General features: G+C 55.0%; 1 protein-coding gene across 1 annotated transcript in view; it reads left to right on the forward strand.

Annotated features, from left to right (window-relative positions):
• The window catches only part of Mgll (monoglyceride lipase), a 54,536-nt gene that overhangs the window by 24,937 nt on the left and 15,387 nt on the right, over nt 1-14,212 (forward strand).

Below are 14,212 nucleotides of genomic sequence, written 5' to 3' on the forward strand. Positions count from 1 at the left end.
ACCTTGGGCACTCAGTGGGGAAGGACATGGCTTTTCTTTTGGGAAGTTGCCAAAGGCGGAAGAGAGGGTCTGAGTGGAGGCTGCGGCTGGGAAACAGTCCTTTACTGAGTGACTGTGGAGTCGAGAGCAAAGTACACGTCTGTCCTCCCAGCACCTCAGGAGGCCGAGGCAGGAGGATGGCAAGGTGGAGGCCAGCCTCAGCCACTTAGTGAGGCCCTCAGCCACTCAGCAACAGCCTGTCTCTGAATCAAATATTAAAAACAAACAGGCTGAGGATGTGGTCGTTGTCAAGTCCCCCCGGGTTCAATCCCCTCTATGGATTTGTTCTAGTTTGGATCTAGAATGTTCTTCCAAGGCCCGTGGATTAGAAACTGGGTCCTTGGTTTGGTTACTATTGGAAGGGGATATCTCCTTTAAGGGGCGGGGCCTAATGGGAGATTTTAGGTCATTGAGGTCATGCCCTCAAAGGAAATTATGGGGTACTTCTTCTCTTCCTCTCTCTCTTGTCCTGGCCATGAAGTGAGTAGCTTTCCTCCACTACATACTCCCCACTAGGAGGTGACCTTTGGGACTTGGTCACAGTCCCCAAACAAAAGGATCCGCCCCCAGCCACGGACGGCAAGGCCAAATGAACCTTTCCTCTTTATAAGTTGGTTTTTCTCATCCGTTGTGTCACAGTCCGGGAGAGCTGACCGATGCAGTATATTTAACAGCTACTTATCACTATTGCCCACTCCGGCCACATCTCAGTGACCTGCCCATGACACACACCGGAAATTCTTGGAACTCTTCATTCTGTGACCCTACTGTACACGTCTCTCATTTTATTTGTTTCAGGAATGCAAATGGGTAGCTTCAGAATGTCTTGGGGGATCCTTTTTTTCTGTTTTATGGGGACAGAAATCCCCCCCCAGGGCTCTCATTTCTCAAGGAATCTGTTCATTGTTCCTTCAAGAAACGTGGATTGAGGAGTATCGTCCTGGGGGTTTTCACGGCGGAACAGAGAAGGAACGAGTCAGGGTTGGGAACCTCGATGTAAAAGTTCAGCTCCAAATGGGTTTTTTGGACGTTTTGCCCGTCAGGAACGGAATTCTTTTTTTTTTTTAATTGTTAAAAAAAATGAATATAAAAAGGAATGACATAGCGGGGCGTGGTGGGCGCACGCCTGTCATCCCAGCGGCTCTGGAGGCTGAGGCAGGAGGATGGAAATGGAGGCCAGCCTCAGCCACTGAGCGAGGCCCTGAGCAGCTCACGGAGACCCTGTCTCTAAAATAAAATAGAAAAAGGGCTGGGGACGGGGCTCAGGGGTTAAGCAACCCCCTGGGTTCCATCCCCAGCACCCCGCCCCCCCAAAAAAGGAAGAAGTAGGGTGTGTGCTGGCTTCTTGTACCCACGTCCCTTGCAGATGCCACATGTCCACGCGGGGCTCCTGCTGAAGCCTGGCGGTGGCTGCGGGGAGGAGTCTGTTTTGCCAGCCAGAGCCTCTCTGAAGTGGGAGCTCCAACAGCATGTGACCAGGACACGCCAGCCCACCGAGCGCTAAAAATAGACGGTGGCCGTGCTGCCAACTGCCAGGGCCAGCCGGGGAGAGCGGGGCAGAACGGCGCCCAGCAGAGTCCCCCCTGGAAAAAGGAGCCATCAGCTGGCCCCACGAGGCTTCCTCCTGAAGCCTCTGTGGCCATTTCCAAATGGCCACCAGCTGGGACATAAGAAGTGACCCGTGTCCCCCTCTGGTGACACCCTTTCTCAAGGCCTCCGCAGCTTGGATTTAATTTCAGTTCTGCAGGTCGCTTCCCAGTCAGGTAGAGCCACTGGCTTTATTTGGCAGAGGAGAGCGCACGCCCGTCACCCCAGCGGCTCGGGAGGCTGAGGCAGGAGGATCGAAAGGTGGAGGCCAGCCTCTGCCACTTATCGAGCGAGGCCCTGAGCAACTCAGCGAGACCCTGTCTCTAAATAAAAATATGAAAAGGGGCTGGGGACGGGGCTCAGGGGTGGAGCACCCCAGGGTGCAATCCCTAGGACACCCTCCCCCCCCCCAAAAAAAAAGTAGCTTCTGAGGCTGACTTCCAACTTGCGATCCTCCTGCCTCGGCCTCCTGAGCCACTTGGATGACAGGTTTGGGCCACAGCACCTGCCCCTTGGCTCCTGTTTGTTATGTGCCAGGCTGAAAGATTGATTAGGCATTTGTGAGTGGCACAGGGACCCCGGTGAGGGGTAAGGACCGGCCCAAGGAGATGGGCGGCGATAGCCGGAGCAACCCCTGCATAATGGAGCGCCGAGGTCCAACTGACCTTGTATATCCCAGCCTCTGGGGTGAACCCAGAGGTGATTCATAACCGCGGAAACGGTTAGAAACGGCTGCCAGGAACCTTCTGGCTCCTCTTCTCCTGCCAGGGTGACATTTACGACTTGCAGCGCCTGTCTTTTCTGCCTCGTTTCTAGAATAACATTCTCTCCCCAGCCCTCTCTGATCATTTGTCATTGATGTGATAAATCAACTGTTCCTCTCATTGTTTCCCTGTGAAATCTCTCTGACTTTGAAAGGCCTTTGGAAAGAGAGAGAGAGAGAGAGAGAGAGAGAGAGAGAGAGAGAGAAGAAAACTGTGGGTAACTCCCCTGTTCTCCCCCCCGCCCAACTCCCCGTACCAACAGAAGCTGTTAGAGAGATTGGCACTTGGTCTTGCAAAGTTAACGATGCAGAGAGGCTGAGAGGCTGTGGGCTGAATTATCCGAAGCTGCATCAGCCGCTGCAGGGAGCCCAGGGCACCAGGCAGACTGGGTTTCAGCCTCCCGAGCCGCATCCACATTTCCCTCTTGGCCCAAGATGGCTGCAGGCGTTCCAGCCATCACCTTTTACACTTATCCTTATGAGATTCAGAAAGGAGACCCCCCACTTCGATGTCAGAAGCCTTTTCTGGAAAAATCCATCCATCCGCTCCTTCCCTATTTCCGTGATGTGGATTTGGTCACGTGGCCACACCTGACTGCTGGGGAGCCTGGGAGATGCAGCGGGTGACTTGGGGACTGTTGTTGCCCATCTGAAGAAAATCTGGGCATTGGGTGTTGGGTAGGCAGGTGACAGCCGCTGCCCGTGACTCTCCCCGCTTTGGGGAAAGTGAGAGCTTTTCCATTAACCAAAGTGATTTAAAAAAGTCACCTCTGATAAGCACATTGACTTAAGTGGGGGAGGTGCCCCGAGTTGACAGAGTATAGAACGATATTAAGTAAATAATGACACACGGGTAAGGCTTGGCCACCAGGAAGTCGTCAAGGTGACGTCCAGGGGCCCCTTGAGGACAACAGAAGTTTGGATGCGTTCTCTGGGGACCGCAGCGGGGGAACTAGACCTGTCACTTTGGGTTCGGAGCAATAGTGACACATATATTCAAAGCCACCCGGGTCCCCGCTGTTCTGAGTCACAGTGCAAACATGTGGGGGCCCCCCGTGACTGACTGAGGTGCTGCCAACCCTCCATTCAGAGCCCGACTCTCAGAACTTGTCATGAGAAGACCCTTGGAGGCCCATCTGGGCCGTGGGAGGCCGCGGAGGTGGCTTGGTGACAGAGTGAATCTTACCTTCTTTTTTTTTTTTTTAACCACGGAATGAACCCAGGGTGCTTCACCCCTGAGCCCCTTGTCCCCAGCCCCTTTTTCTATTTTATTTAGAGACAGGGTCTCCCTGAGTGGCTGAGGGCCTCGCTCAGTGGCTGAGGCTGGCCTCCACCTTGTGTCCTCCTGCCTCAGCCTCCCGAGCCGCTGGGATGACAGGCCTGTGCCCCCCACCGCGCCCGGCTGAGGATCTTTGCCCGTGACCCAGCTGTGAGCAAATATCGAAATTTCCCCTTTCCTTAAATATCCTTTGTCCCCTCCACAAACAACTCCGAGTGGAGCTCATGTGACCACGGTTTCAACTTTGGCTTGTCCCTTGTCCCTGACTCAGGAGAAGTGAAATGGGCTTGAACTGGGGCTTCGTCTTCTCCTTTTCTCTCTGAGGTTAAGCAGTGCGTGGGGGGGTGTCCCCGTGGGGACCCAGAGGCTGTGTGGGCGGAAAGGGCACAACCCTTGTCCCCAAGGGCGTCTCCTCGGGGAGTCACCAGCCGAGAAATGACACAGAAACCACTTCACTTCCATGAATTCATTGAATTTATTTGTTGGTGGGTCCCAGGGATGGAACCCAGGGGTGCTTCACCCCTGAGCCCCGTCCCCAGCCCTTTTTCTATCTTATTGAGAGACAGGGTCTCGCTGAGTGGCTCAGGGCCTCGCTCAGTGGCTGAGGCTGGCCTCCACCTGGCGATCCTCCTGCCTCAGCCTCCTGCGCCCCTGGGATGAGCCTGGGCCTCTCTGGATCTCTGTTTTCATCTTGGTAAAATGGAGACCAGCCCCGCCCAGAAGTATTGGTGCAAACACAAGTCACTTAACACACACGAATGGTCTTAGAGGTTGGATGTGCCATCTCGGTGTCCCCTAAGACCCCCAGCGAGAGAGAGAGCTGAGGAGTCGCAGCTTATGGTTGAGGAGAGTCAGCCAGAGGGGGAAGGAGGCATAGGGCTTCCGACGTACGGATAAGGTCAGCCTCCATATCGGGGGGCTCTGGATTGGACCCACTGGGGATTAAAATATTTAAAAATAAGAAGTTGGCGGGGTGCGGTGGCGTACATGTGTCATCCCAGTGACGAGTGGGGAGGCTGAGGCAGGAGGATCGCCAGGTGGAGGCCAGCCTCAGCCACTTAGCCAGGCGCCGTCCCTAAATAAAATACAAATGGAGCTGGGGACGGGCTTTCCAGGGAAGACCTAAGAACAGGAGAAGCATTTCTGGGAGCCATTTCTGATAATTACCCTTTTCTCTCTCGGTCGCGTCTTGGTGGCACTTAGGGAATTGTCTTGATGGCTCCGATCCAGGCCGACGGGGGGCATCAGGGCTCTATTAAAGGACCCTGCTTCCCCACCCCCACACACACCCAGCTCCTTCATTTCCATATCCCCAACACCTCCCGGGTCCCTGGTGTCGTGTGCAAACGTACCAACTCCAATTACCGTCCCCTCGGATGGCAGGCTGTCACAACCCCTCCGTTTGCCTTTATGCATTTGTACCACGGTGACTTCCTGTTCTCTAGTTTTTAAAATTTTTGTTATAGATGGACAGAAGGCTTTTATTTTATTCATTTATTTTTATGTGGTGGATGGAACCCAAGGGCCTCACACCGTGCTAGGAGAGTGCCCTGCCACGGAGTCCCCTGTCCCCAGCCCGTTTTAGGTTTGATTTTAGAGACAGGGTCTCGCTGAGCTGCTTCGTGTGAAAATGGCCGAGGCTGGCCTCCAACTTGCAATCCTCCTGCCTCAGCCTCCCCCAGCCATGATGATTCCAAAGCGTGTGCCACCACCGGCTCCTGGCTTGCTCTCTGTTTTTTTTTTTTTGATGAGTCGCTTTTGAAAGTACAGCATGAGACAGCGACACTGTGAGGCTTGGTGGGAGGAGATATGGCCATCAGATCCCTAAATGCACAGATGAAGAAATGTAGGACCAGAGAGGGCAAGGGGTCTTTCTCAAGTCCACCCAGCAATTGAGGGGCAAAATGAAATCTTCTGATTCCCAGCCCAGGGTCTCAAGCCATCTATTGTGTTCTCTTTGTCCCTTAGATGTCCCCTCCACAGCCAACCAAGAAGACAAAACTGCCCCCCCCATGTCACCAGGAAGCAAACCAGACATGGAAGTGGCTTCTCACTAGGAAGCCACCATCCCCCACCTGTCCCCTCTTCCCCCTCTGGGTCTGCCCCACACACGTAGCCAAGGGATCCTGTTCCACCCAAGGGAGACTATGTCCCTCCTCTGCCCCACACCTCCCATGGCTCCCACTTTCCCTGGTCAAAGTCGGAGTCTCCACAAAAGCCTGCAAGCTCCAAAGGATCTGGCTCCACCCCAGGCTCCACCCACAGCTCCACCCCCAGCTCTACCCTGGCTCCACCCCGGCTCCACCCACGGCTCCACCCCAGCTCTACCCCCAGCTCCATTCCTGGCTCTATCCAGGCTCCACCCCTAGCTCCACCCACAGTCCCACCTCCAGCTCCACCCCCAGCTCCACTCCTGGCTCCACCCCCAGCTCCACCCCCAGCTCCACTCCTGGCTCCACCCACAGCTCCACCCCCTGGCTCCACCCTGGGCTCTATCCAGGCTCCACCCCTGGCTCCACCCACAGCTCCACCCCCTGGCTCCACCCTGGGCTCTATCCGGGCTCCACCCCCGGCTCCACCCCCAGCTCCACCCCCTTCATTTGAAATGAAGTGGAATTGGAAATAAAGGCATAGAGAAGGGCATCGGCACACACTTTTCCTTTTATAATGAATGTCACCTGCATCTCAAGGAAACTGATGGCAGGGAAGCTTGCTGGTCCTGGTCAGTCAGGGGATGGTTTTTATTTGAGGGTCTTCATCAAATGCTGTACTTCACAAGTTCTGGTGAAAATGTGGATTTAAAAAAAAAAATGTCTTTTTTGCTGGGCACCGTGGTGCACACCTGTCATCCGCACAGCTTGGGAGGCTGAGGCAGGAGGATCACCATGTGGAGGCCAGCCTCTGAAACTGAGCGAGGTCCTAAGCAGTGAAATCCATCAGGCCTGTTCTGAGAGTCGGCTGCGCCTGAGCCCCCTGCTGCACTCGGAGGAGTCAGGATCTGGGTCCAGGGAGGCAGGCTTTGCTCGGGTCCCAGGGATCTCAACCCATAGAGACCCGTGCTTCAGGCTGCTGAGTGACAGTGGGACTGGGGATGCATGCAGAAGGCAGGGGGAGGCCGCAGGGCAGAGGTGATGTCTATGAGGGTTTTGAAGATAGAATAGGAGTTTGTGAGCTTGGCAGAAGTGGGTACCGTTGCAAGTAAAGGAAATTACATTTGCAAAAAAAAAAAAAAATATATATATATATATATATATATATATATATATAGAATCTGGTTCCTGAGCAGAAAAGAGGCCCGTGAGCTAGGGGTGGAGCCGGGGGTGGAGCCAGGGGTGGAGCCAGGGGTGGAGCTGTGGGTGGGGCCAGGGTGAGGCAAGGGTGGATCCAGGGTGGTACTGTGGGTGGAGCCAGGGGAGCCGGGGGTGGAGCCAGGGGTGGAGCTGTGGGTGGACCCGGGCGTGAGGCCGGGGGTGGAGCCAGGGTTGAGCTGTGGGTGGAGTCAGGGGTGGAGCCAGGGTGGAGCTATGGGTGGACCCGGGCCTGGAGCCGGGGGTGGAGCCAGGGTTGGGGCAGGGGTGGAGCCAGGGTGGCGCTGTGGGTGGAGCCAGGGGAGCCGGGGGTGGAGCCGGATCCTTTGGAGCTTGTAGAATTTTGTGGGGACTCCGACTTTGACCAGGGAAGGTGGGAGCCATGGGAGGTGTGGGGCAGAGGGGGACATAGTCTCCCTGGGATGGGACAGGATCCCTGGCTGTGTGTGGGGGGCAGAGCCGGAGGGGGGAAGAGGGGACAGATGGGGGGTGGTGGCTTCCCAATGAGAAGCCACTTCCATGTCTGGTTTGCTTCCTGGTGACATGGAGCCATCTTCTTCCAGCGTCCCTCTGCGTGCATCTGTGTCCTCCTCTGTCTTTTAAGTCACCAGCCATATTGGATTAGGGTCCCCTGAAGGACCTCATTAAGGAAACTGCTCCAAATACGATTTCACTCTGAGGTCCCAGCAGCTCAGGAAGCTGAGGCAGGAGGATCGCAAGTTGGAGGCCAGCCTCCGCAAAAGCGAGGCCCTGAGCAGCTCAGGGAGACCCTGTCCCTAAATAAAATAGAAAAAGGGGCTGGGGACGGGGCTCAGGGGTGGAGGGCCCCTGGGTTCAATCCCCAGTATCGTGGTCCTGAGGAGCCCCCGCCTAGCAGGGAGCGGTAGTTCTGCAAACAGAGCTGTCATTTTGCTCTCACGCCGTGACACTGGATTTGGGGACTCTGGGCACAGAGGCAGGGGGAAGGGAGGGTTTCCGAGGGGAGCTGTGGGTTGAGCAGGCTTCGCACAGGGGGTGAGGGGGTGTTCCAGATGGAGGAGAGGGCGTGCACACGGGTGCAGAGAGGACTGAGTGGGTGGTCCCTGGAGCCCAGGAGGATGGAGATCAGAGAACTGGGCCCCTGGCCAGGGGCCTGTCCCTTCCCCAAGACCCAGGCTACACGGCCAGACATGCCCCACACCCAGCCCGTCAGAGGGCAGGAGCTGAACAGGGGTCCCGGGAGCTTCCCGCTTCTGAGTAGGAGGGACAGACTCAGAACAAGAAAGAGAGAAGCTGGGTGCCGTGGCCCACACCGGTAATAATCCAGGCAGCTCGGGAGGCTGAGGCAGGAGGATTGCAAGTTGGAGGCCAGCCTCAGCCACTTAGCGAGGCCCTAGGCAACTCAGGGAGACCCTGTCTCTAAATAAAATAGAAAAAGGGCTCAGGGGTCAAGTGCCCCTGGATTCAATTCCCAGTAGAAACAGAACAAGGATCACTGTGTGACACTGAGTGTTGGCAAGGATGCGGTGAGAAAGGCCACTCACCCAGGGTGGGACCGCAGGGTGGTGTGGCCACTCTGGAGGGCAGGGCGGAGACGCCTCAGAAAACTGGGAACGGAGCCACCATGGGACCCAGCTGTCCCACTCCTCGGTTTATACCCCCAAAGGACTTAAATCAGCACACGACAGGGACGCAGCCACATGGATTGCTACAGCAGCTCAATTCACCAAAGCTAAGCTAGGGAACCAGCCTCGGTGCCCCTCAGCAGATGGACGGATAAAAAACTGTGATCTATAGACACAGTGGAATATTACTCAGCCATCAAGAAGGATGAAACGATGGCATTTGCTGGTCAATGGGTGGAGCTGGAGTTAAATCAGCCAGTCCCCCAAACCAAAGGCTGAGCGTCCTCTCTGATATGGGGTCGGTCCTGCCCCACGGCTGGTTTCTCCGTCATCTCTTTGGTGTCCATCTTAGGAAAATGGGAATCCGGGCCTCCTCCCTCCTCAGGTCCTCACTACTGAGTCTCCTGCTCCATTCCGATACTTTTCTTTTTCTTCCTAGTACCCAGGATTGAACCCAGGGCTGCTTCACCCCTGAGCCCCGTCCCCAGCCCTTTTTATATTTTATTTAGAGTCAGGGTCTCGCTGAGTGGCTCAGGGTCTTGCTCAGTGGCTGAGGCTGGCCTCCACCTTGCGATCCTCCTGCCTCGGCCTCCCGAGCCGCTGGGATGACAGGCGTGCACCACGGCGCCCCGGCTTCCTCTTGCTTTCTGATGATAGCTTTTTCTGCAGACTCCTGGGTAAATGCAATGATCCCTGATGTCAGTTTTCACAGACAGGAAAACCAAGAATCCCACTAGTGACTAGTTGGTCAAGTTCCCCCGCAGCCACCAAGCAGCAGTCAGGATCTGAACCCATGTCTCGCCCCTTTGCTTCAGGTCTGTGTTCTTTCCACCGTTTTCCAGAAATTCTGCCCCTGCAGATGGGTTTGATGGCACGGGGGGCACGTGGATCCGTCAAAACATAGTCTCTCTAATCTATTTTTCCAACCCAAATAGCGGTGACAGAGAGAGAGAGAGTGTGTCGTTTAAAAAATGAAGCTCGTCTGGATTTAGAATTCAGTATTCTGCAAAATCTGGGTCATGTTGCTTCTTCTTTTGACATTTCCCCCTCTCTATAGGGATCAAAGAATATGCAAGGGTTTTTTTCTTTCTTTTTTTTTATATATATACCACACTTTTTTTTTTCCTGAATGTTCAAAGGCCCTGGGGTCGCTTGGAAAGCCAGGGGTTCAAGCCTTATCCTGGCTACAGACTTCTGGTTCCTTGATCCACCGCATCCTGGAAGTTTCTGGGGATGTGTGTGTGTGTGTGTGGGGGGGTGAACGCATGTCCCCCACCCGACAACTGTCACCTGGGTAGAAGCAGCCAGAGGCCCCTTGGTCCCCAGGCGACTGGATCCCAGAGATGCCGGACAGAAGGTGCCCGGTTCCTGCCCAGAGCCTCACCCTTCCTGAAAGAGGAGGCTCAGAGCCTCCCTGGGCGAGAGAGAGAGAGAGAGAGAGAGAGAGAGAGAGCGAGGATGTGACTTGGGATCTCTCGCCATATGCTGAGCGTTGGCATCCCAAGCTGTTGTTCAATTAGTAAAGAAATTAATTTCTGCTTTTATTTATCTGCTCTGCAGAATGGAGAGCCGGGCTCCCGGGCAGAGGAGGGGACACAAATATATCTATGTAGCCACCAGGGGAGGTGGTCTGTCCCCCACCCCCTCCTTTGGTGCAGGGGAACCAGGAGATCCAGAGGTGACACCGGGAGGTCCCCAGGGTCCCCGGGGAGGGGGACTTTGGAAACCGTGGGCCAACCCAAGAGGAGGAAGTGGCTTTGGTTGTGGGGAAACAGACGCCAGGTCCAGTACCGGTTTGGCATCTTCGGACGCACTTGCCCGCACAGGGCTGGACGGGCAGCCACCGGAAGATTGAGCAGCAAGCCCAGAGGGCAGCAGGGGACAGAGAGGGACAGATGGCCCGTCTGTGGCCTCTTGGCGGGCAGGCTGGTGGGGGGGAGGCTTGGGGCTCAGGCTGCAGGATGCCTCCGATCCTGGAAGATGGCTTGTGCCCAAGGCCACTCTTTGGCCTCCTGCCCTTTCCAGCTCCCAACGCCCACCCCCTGCACGGAGCGTTTAGTGAGCATCTACTACGTGCCCGGCTCTGCGCAGAGCTCCGTCTCCCCCCAGCACGCTGTGCGCGAGCTTCCTGCCTCTCCCCCCCCGGATTGCAGGTATACAGCAAGCGCTTCCTAAGCAAGCCTCTTCTGCCACATTATGATGTCCCCAGCTGAATGTGCAATAGCGCTTGGTCATCTTCTCCGTTCCCCCAAAACAGCATGGGGAAAGACGGGGGGGCCCTGCACCCTGACCAGGCCCAGACTGCGCAGAAATGGACAAATCTGTCCCCTTGGTTGGAGGGAAGTTTGAACCTCCCCCCCCACACGCACACCCGGGCAGAAACCACTTCCTGTGTTTGTGTTTGTGGCACAACCGGGTCCTTCCACTCTCTTGAGACAGAAAGCGCCGATCTTTGGCCTTTGTCGAAATCACCCAAATCCTAAGATCCACCTCCCAGACTGGCTGCACCTTTCTCTTCTGAAATATGAAAACTAGAAAGCCAGGTGTGGTGGCCCAGGCCTGTCAATCTCAATGGCTGGGGAGGCTGAGGCAGGAGGATCGCCAGGTGGAGGCCAGCCTCCACCACTGAGCGAGGTCCTGAGCCACTCAGCGAGACCCTGTCTCTCAATGAAATAGAAAAACGGGCTGGGGACGGGGCTCAGGGGTAAAAGAAATGCTTAACTTACAAACTCCAAGAAGATCACATGAAAATCCTCTGGGGATTGTGCGCTTGATAAATCACAGACTCCTACCCAAATCTCAGGTGTCATTTTTCTGGCCTTTCTAAGGCTTAGTCTCTTTTCCTTACTGAGGACTTTTTTTTTTTTCCTTTTTGTTCCCTGTAAGAAAAGGAATACTAAGTAGAACAGGTTTTCTGAGAAAAGAAAGGTGAGAGGATTCCCAGGGTCTTCTTATTCCAGCCTAAACAGGATCGTGGGCTCCAAGGAGATGTTTCCAAGGTGGAAATGTTCTGCGTGATTTATTTTTTTATTTTTGGTACCGGGGATTGAACCCAGGGGTGCTTAACCCCAGAGCCCCATTCCCCAGCCCTATTTTGTATTTTATGTAGAGACAGGGTGTCACTGAGTTGCTGAGGGCCTCGCCGAGTGCCTGAGGCTGGCCTCCAATTTGCGATCCTCCTGCCTCAGCCTCCTGAGCATCCGGCTTAGAGTATGCTTTTTAGAGAGGCAGAGGGATTAAAAGGCAGCCGGGCGCAGTGGCACACACCTGTCATTCCCCAGCAGCTCCAGAGGCCAAGGCAGGAGGATTGCAAGTTGGAGGCCAGCCTCAGCCACTCAGCGAGGCCCTCAGCAACTCAGCAGGACCCTGTCTCTCAAGAAAATAGAAAAAGGGCTGGGGACGGGGCTCAGGGGAAAAGAGCCTCTGAGTTCAATCCCTGGCACCCAAATCAATCAGTAAAAATCTTGTGCATGGTTAAATGCAACCTAAACAAAGTCAAAAGACAAATGACCACGTCATATATAAAGAGCTCTGAAATATCAACAAGAAATGCAAAACCTGGAGACGAAAAACAAAAATGACCAAGGACGTGAACACTCAGCTTACCTCAAAGGAAAGAATGGCTCTTAAAATCTGAGCTGGTCAACCTCATTATATGGGCAAAAACCCAAATGTTTAAGAACAGGCTGTCGTGGTCCATCTGAGAGAGACGGACCCTTTCCCAAGCCTCAGGGAGGGGGTCCAAGGCACCAGGTCCCACGTGGAGGGCGACTGGGGAATGGAGAGAAAGTCACTTCCACCATTTGCACCAGGCAGCCGTGTGTCTAGGCATTTACCCCGAAGACACAGCGTCACGAATGGGAAGTGAGATGTCCCCAGGTTATTGAGTGTAGCCAAATGTTTACTCAACAAGACGCTGGAAACAACCCAAGTGTTTCTCCAGCGACGAGACGAGGCGCTGCTTAAATAAACCTCGGCTCACCCACTCACCACCACGCGAGGGAGGGAGGGAGGGAGGGGGAGGGCTGGGCGCCTGTCACGGCGCAGAGAGATGGCAGCATTCACAGAGGGGGAACCAGCACCCAGGGGCTGGGGGTGAGCTAGCCCTGAGACGGTGAGGAGGGGAAGAGGGTGGGTGGTGGGTGGTGGGTGGTGGATAGAGGGATGGATGGTGGATGGTGGATGGCGGATGGCGGATGGCGGATGGCGGATGGATGGTGGATGGTGGATGGTGGATGGATGGTGGATGGATGGTGGATGGTGGATGGTGGATGGATGGTGGATGGATGGTGGATGGTGGATGGTGGATGGATGGTGGATGGATGGTGGATGGTGGATGGTGGGTGGATGGTGGATGGATGGTGGATGGTGGATGGTGGATGGATGGTGGATGGATGGTGGATGGTGGATGGTGGATGGTGGATGGTGGATGGATGGTGGATGGTGGATGGTGGATGGATGGTGGATGGATGGTGGATGGTGGATGGTGGATGGTGGATGGTGAATGGATGGTGGATGGTGGATGGTGGATGGATGGTGGATGGTGGATGGTGGATGGTGGATGGTGGATGGTGGATGGTGGATGGTGGATGGATGGTGGGTGGATGGTGGATGGATGGTGGATGGTGGATGGTGGATGGATGGTGGATGGATGGTGGGTGGTGGATGGTGGATGGATGGTGGGTGGATGGTGGATGGATGGTGGATGGTGGATGGTGGTGGATGGTGGATGGTGGATGGATGGTGGATGGTGGATGGTGGATGGTGGATGGTGGATGGTGGATGGTGGATGGAGGAAGAGAAAGAGATGACATATAAAAACAAGCAAATCACATCTATTTTTGCAAAAGCAAATGCTTGGAGGAGAACCCCAAAGATGATTAATAAAATGATCAACCACAATGGAGACGGGGGAGTTGGAGGCCGTGGGCAGAGCCCACTTCTCTCTGTGTCTCTTTCATCTATTTCTGACTCTTAAGCCCAATAAATGTTTGCGTGTTTGGAACAGAAAATCCATTTGAAAATCAAAAAGACAGACACCGATCCTGGGCACCAAGTGCAATTGGAGATGAATGAATCTCGCTGATTAGCAAAGGAGCGACTTCAGCACACAGAGAGGGTCAGGGTCAGGGTCACGTCAGAAGCAATGATATTAGGCGACTATTATTAATTTATTCAGATGGGACAATAATAAAATAGGATCATAGTTACCAGAGAAATGTCCTTTTTGGGGGAGGTACCAGGGATTGAATCCAGGGGTGCTTCACCCCTGAGCCCCGTCCCCAGCCCTTTTTATGTTTTATTTAGAGACAGGGTCTCCCTGAGTGGCTCAGGGCCTCGCTCAGTGGCTGAGGCTGGCCTCCACCTTGTGATCCTCCTGCCTCAGCCTCCCGAGCTGCCCGGAGGACAGGGGTGTGCACCACTCCACCCGAGTTAGTAATATGTTTTGAAAAGGAGAAATAAAACCCTCACAGGAGAGAGAACCCGAGGTTTGGCTGAGGAGAGGTTTGGCTGAGGACCAGGGGGGCCGGGCAGGGAGGCAGGTGGGCTGGGCAGAGGGGGAGGCTGGGGGTTCCTGGGGGACAGGCTGGTGGGAAAGAGGTGCTTGGGGTCTGAGCACAGGGGGCTGCCC

Source organism: Urocitellus parryii, chromosome 16 (assembly GCF_045843805.1).
Source record: "Urocitellus parryii isolate mUroPar1 chromosome 16, mUroPar1.hap1, whole genome shotgun sequence".
NCBI classification, from domain to species: domain Eukaryota; kingdom Metazoa; phylum Chordata; class Mammalia; order Rodentia; family Sciuridae; genus Urocitellus; species Urocitellus parryii.